We start from the raw sequence: 6,079 nt of genomic DNA, 5'->3' as shown, positions 1-6,079 counted from the left end.
CCCCCAAACCTAAAATAAAATTTTAATATGAATAAATAAAAATAAACAAGTTATAAGCTTAGTTTCCCTCTGGATTTTCAGTTTCAGGGCAAGCAAAACAGCCTGCAATGCCCTTTGTAGTCCTACAAAACTGACAAAGGAACTCTGAAAAGTCTTCAGACACTGGGACTTGTACAGCTTTCTCTTCTGTTATTTCTAGGATGAAGCCCTCACAATCATTATCCAAGATGGAAATCCAGTCATCACATCTATGTGCCAAAGCACAGGACGGAAAACACAAAGACTGAAGGGTAAACAAGTGCACCAGCTGTTTCTGAGGGGATACTTCTAGAAACTGCACAGAACACTTCCATTTATACCCCATTGGCTAGAACCCACTCACCAGCCCTCCCTAGCGGTAAGGGAGAATGGAAAATACAGTTCTTGTTTTGAAGGCCGCATCCCTTGATAAAATTTCTATTTCTATGGAGGAGGCAAGAGATACTGAAGAACAACTAGACTAGAATGACTTTTCCCATGTTTCCGAGTAAGTGTTTTGCCCTTTTGATAAGACCATGGTTTCCTCACTCTAAAATGCAGTCTCATGCAGAAATAGGAGCATCAGATTGCTGAGCTGGACAAGTAAGTTGCACAAGAAAACAAAAAGGTAAAATTAGCCTGACACCCTGTTTTAAACCAAAGCAGCTCAACTGGCAGTTTTTGCCTGAGGGGAAGTTGGACTACAGTCAGTACTGAATCACCTTTGGTCTATGGAAAACTTGACCTTCATGCAAGACACAGATTTGGCAGCTTTTAACAAGTTTTGAAACCACACTCCTCTATTCTAGCTGCAAGAGTCTTCCCCATTGGCAGATACCATCCTTTGAAAACAGCATTAAGGTGAGCATGAGAAGAGGATTTTCAAGTGCAGAGATTTGGAGGACTAAAGCCTTGGATGTCATTCCTCAATGCATTGTTAAGGTTAAGGCCTAATGAGCAGACAACTGTTGAGCAATTAAATCAGTTATTTTTAGATTGTGCTACATATATCAAAGGCCGAAGTCTATCTGACCTTTGGGATAATTATCAAAACTCATTCACTAGTTTCTCCTTCTTCCTGAAAGCTACCAGGCCTTTGTCACTGATTTACACTGTCCTACGCGGTTTTACAACACCAGGGAGTGGAAGACAGTGTGGTGATTCCTCAAGGATAAAAAATAAATAAATAAATAAAAATGAAAATAAATTAAAAAAATAAAACACCAGGGAAAATTTCCTTTCTTTTACGAGACACACAATTTCCAGCTCTTTAATCCTGTCTGTATTAATACTTTTGCTCAGTTTACAGTGTTATTTCATTAAATCTCACCAATGACTTCTATATGGTGTTCATATTCAGAAACAAGTAGCTTTAATATTTTATGACATCTAGATAGAAGGACGGAGAAACTGCATATTTACAGTACCATTTCTCTTGCCTTCACTTTCTGCTATGGTAACAAAGGTCGGGTGGCTACTTTTCTCATTATTTTCCCATTGTGACTGCGAGACAAGTATCAGAATCTGCAATTTGAATTTAAAGACATTAAATTACTTCCCAAGTATCCCAAAGAACCTCTAATAAAACCCCAAAGCTCCATGGATCAGGTAAGGGCTATCTAACAACACACAATCTGATGAAATTCAAAAGGGCAAATATTCGGAAAACAGAATGGATTCTAAGTACAAATAAGCAAATGAAGTATTTTCTTGAATGATTGAAAACCATATCTGTGACTATCTCCAAGATTCATTGGCAAAGTAAAAGAGTTTTACCTACTCAAAAGCAAAATAAAAATTGAAAGTTAAAAAAATTCCACAAAATAATAAAAACAACATAGACATGGTACCCAACACTACTGAAATCAAGTATACAGTGTCACCTGCACTAACCAAACAATTAGCATCAAGAAGGGTGGGATTTGTTAGAAACATGAAAAAACTTCCTACTTGTTGATATTTTACTTCATCCCAGATGAAATCTTTATTTTCCTTTAGAGTCATGTATGCTATCCATAATCTCAGGAAGCTATTAATAATTCAATATATTCAGTACACTCCAGCATAAACCCTGATATACCTTAGTATGTCCTGCTTATTTGCTTCTTCCCACTGTTGTATCATATATCTTTACAATAATCCCAAATATATATCATTTCTCCCTTTATCTACAAGACTTAAAATGTGTATAATGGTTACTAAAATATTGCATTTCTTTTCATTGTTGCTTAACTAGTTTTTACATATTAAATTATTTGCTTTTTCTCATAAATCAATACTTTTTGTCTGTTTATGAAATCAATAGCAGTGTTTAATTATTAAAATATATTGAGGCAATCTTGAAGGTATATAAGTTGACACTATTTCCGTGAGAAACCAATATGGGCTACCGTATCAGGCTTTTCAGGGACCTGAGTTTTATAGTGATGACTGCCTGAAAACATTATGCCAGGTTAATAATGTTCGGGGCTTTTTCCTGAGGCAATTTAAAATGAGAACATTTATTTTTACTCCCCATTGGAGCCAGAATTACATCAGGCATACAGCTGTAACTTTTTTTGTCTCTTATCCTGACAGGCGGGGAGACAGTGGCTACTTTCCTCCCATGTAAACCGCATTTGACTATAAACTAATGAGGTGATGAAGGCTTACTCATCAACACCTTCCATCAAGTAGGATCAACTTGACATGTCCCGATGAGCCAAAAGTTCAATGGGAAAGAAAACTATACCTTGGGGAACAACCAAACAAAAAATAATTTCCAATCTTCTCAGCCTTCTTGAAATAACAAATGTACTCAGGTTTTCTTTCCAAAATCAAAAAAGAAACAAAAACTGTTACTTATCTAAAGAAGAAAGGCACTTGTAAATACCTTATTCAATTTTTACTTTCATTACTTATTTCATTTTTAAATAGATGATAATAAAAAAGTATGTTTGCTTTGAAGACTGCTGTGAGAATCAAGTAAGATGAAACATTAAAGTTCTTTATGAAATTAAAGTACTATGTAAACATTAAATTAATGTTATTTCATAAGAATATGATAGCAGAAGTTTCTTTTTGCCCACGCAATGAAACAGTAAGTAGTCAATGTATTTTTAAATAATTTGGTGGTAAAAGGGCCTAATTTCGATGCTTTGCTGAGTTTTCCTCTTCCTGACTTCTGGATGACCAGCGATGTCCTTGTGTTATTCGTCATGAACGACTAGAAATATTCCCACTTGTCTATCTCACTCTGTGTAGTTTATATGGTTTCTTTTGTTTGTATTTACATTCCCAGTCAAAATAAAAGCTTCCCCAAATCAAGAAACATTATATATCATTTGTATATACAACTGTATATTATTTGACTGCATGGTATGAACAAAATCAATTCTCATTCTGTCAATAAAAGCTGCTACACAACATATTTCTTTAGCCATATATCTTTATTTCAAAATCCAAACAGTGTAACAAAAATGTAACTAAGCTATAAAGGATCAGCTCCTTCTTCAGCCTTGATGTGCCATGTTTTTTCTACTTGTGTACTCACGATTCATAGCACAATGGAATATGTGTTGTTTTTAGAGCAGTAATGTCATTCTTCTTACAAAAGACAAACTCTTGTAGTATTACAAGTGGCTCTTAATAATGGAAGGATGATTTCAGAACCACCTGATATTGTAGTGCCATTCATATAACTAAAACTCTCACTCCAGTAATACCGCATAACTTTAGGTTGTAGAGCATCAGGCAGATGAATTCTGTTTCTTCCAAACTCTACTCTTACTTTCCTGGTAATTTTAATGGCCCATTTGTAATACACATTGTCTCTAGACAACTTTTCAGAGAACTAATGAGACCCTGGTAATATTTACTTCATTTAATTCTGATTATCACACTCAACAGCACTTATAAGTCATTTCACATGTATTATTTACTAATATATACTATGCATAGATATTTAATGTAATATATCATAAATGTCTAACATATATTATTAATAGCTGGATTCCCCAACTGAATTCTATACAATTAAGTAACAATGTGTTCCAGGGCTTATTAGTAGTTCTTTACACATAAAATATACTCAGCAAAAGTTTGTTGGTAAAATCTGTGATGCTGACAATATGTTTATTTTTGTTTGGTTGGTTTTTTAATGTATCAGTTATTTAATTATGTTCTTGGTAAGAAATTTACACCAATTTGTAAGGATAAACTTCATCTTTCAGGGCAAACAGATTGCAGGTATCCCTAGAGCTGATGAATAGCTTTGATTTTTGGTAAAATTTATGGGTTCACAGCTGCCTGGTCAGCCTTGCCCTGCTCAGTAATCTCATATTTCTTTCTTCGTGCCAAAGACTTCGCCGTCTGTTTCATCACAGCTGCTTCCCCTGAAGTAAACCTCAGTAAGATGTTTTGAGATTTCCACATTGCTGATCCCAATTTTTGTGGTGGTGGTGATGACAATTTCTGCAGTGTTCTACACATAGGAACTTGATTGAGGATCCAAGGTTCAGTCAAAAGCAAGCAGCAAAACACCGCTCAACTGCTTCAGGAAAACCACCTGTTTGCCTCCATGGCACTCAGTGAAGACAAGCAGAATGGTCCTGGGAGAGATGATGGCTCACGTGCTGACTGGAAGGTTTTTTTCTTGCCATGGCTCAACAGCCCTAACGGCACATCATTAGTAGGGTAATAGCTAGGCATTTTGCAAAGTATGGGTACCACTATTCTGGTCACTACCAACTGGTTTTGTAACCATAGCAAAGATTTCCTTCTTTCTTTTCAATCCTGGATTTAGCAGCTGAGTACATCTTCTTGCACATGGCCTTTCTGGAATACATGATAGATCACGAATACCTGCAAATTCCCCTGAAAAAGGCAAAATCTCAGTTTCAGTGGGACTTTGCCTTCTTGGGCATTTTAGCCTTCACTTTTTTCAACCTTCCCACTGCCATCAGCCCTCTTGGCTTTAGGTGTCTTTTCCTTAGTATCCAGCTTCTCAGCTTTTTCCACAACCATCTTGCAAGATGGGAAAGAGCCTGACAATATGTTTAAAAACAAAAAGAAAGATACTAACATAACCGAAACAAACAAACAAACAAAAAACAAATAAATTTTAAAAATCTAATCTAGTCCACTTATCCTCTACATAAATGTAAAAATGGCATGTGCACACTGCAGCCCCCTTGAAAATCTTGTCACTAATTTTCTTTCTTGACTGATTTTTTAAAGCCACATAACATCATTCTATTTTCAATTCTTTCAGATGACTACAGAATTTTGACCTTTCTACCTTGAGGATGTGTTAACCAAAAGAATAGAAGTAAAGATGAAAATACTTATTGATTATGTTAACTTTTATTTCACTTATGGTATATACACTGAAAGACTAGCTGCGATAATTCTTCTCCTATTCTCTTACTGTTACTATTTTTAGTGTCTAAGAAGAAAATTCTGCTTTATTTCTTTTTTCATTCGCTACATTGCCTCTATAGCCACAAATAATAATAGATTAGAAAGTAGTTGATTTGGTTAAATAATCTTCAAGTAAAGGAATCTTTATGTGCAGAAAAGACTTCAGGATGAGATTTTATGGCCTGGAAGGTATCAGATTCCTCATTTACTTCCATATACAGCCGTAAAATAACAGATCTCAGTCACATGTTATCATTCTTAAAGTTTCACTATTGCAGATTGATTTCTTTAGTTTATCCATTTCCTTCATAGGCATCTCCTATTGTGGAAAACCCTTCTTCATACTTTGTTCAAAGAATGCCAAGTCTACCATCTTCACGTGATCCCTAAAGCAAGTGAATTCGCTCTTAACTGTCACACTGGAGATCTGCATAACGCATCCAGGTCAGAGGGTAAAATATCCAACTGCCCACTGCTAGAAATGTTATGAAAAGCCAATTAAGAAAAGTAATACTTATTGAGGTTCCTCAGAAAACTTAGACTCTACATAGACTCAATTATTTTCAGGGATCAAACTGAGCCATAAGAAAGTTGCTCAATTGGGTCCTATTATTTTGTCCTCTGCAGAATTACTCCCCCTTAAGTTGTGTGCTAATGTAGG

The sequence above is a fragment of the Aotus nancymaae genome, unplaced genomic scaffold (genome assembly GCF_030222135.1).
Source record: "Aotus nancymaae isolate 86718 unplaced genomic scaffold, 86718_ANA_hifiasm-v0.15.2.pri h1tg000033l, whole genome shotgun sequence".
In the NCBI taxonomy this organism is placed as follows: domain Eukaryota; kingdom Metazoa; phylum Chordata; class Mammalia; order Primates; family Aotidae; genus Aotus; species Aotus nancymaae.
Note: the sequence above shows the minus strand (reverse complement) of the source record.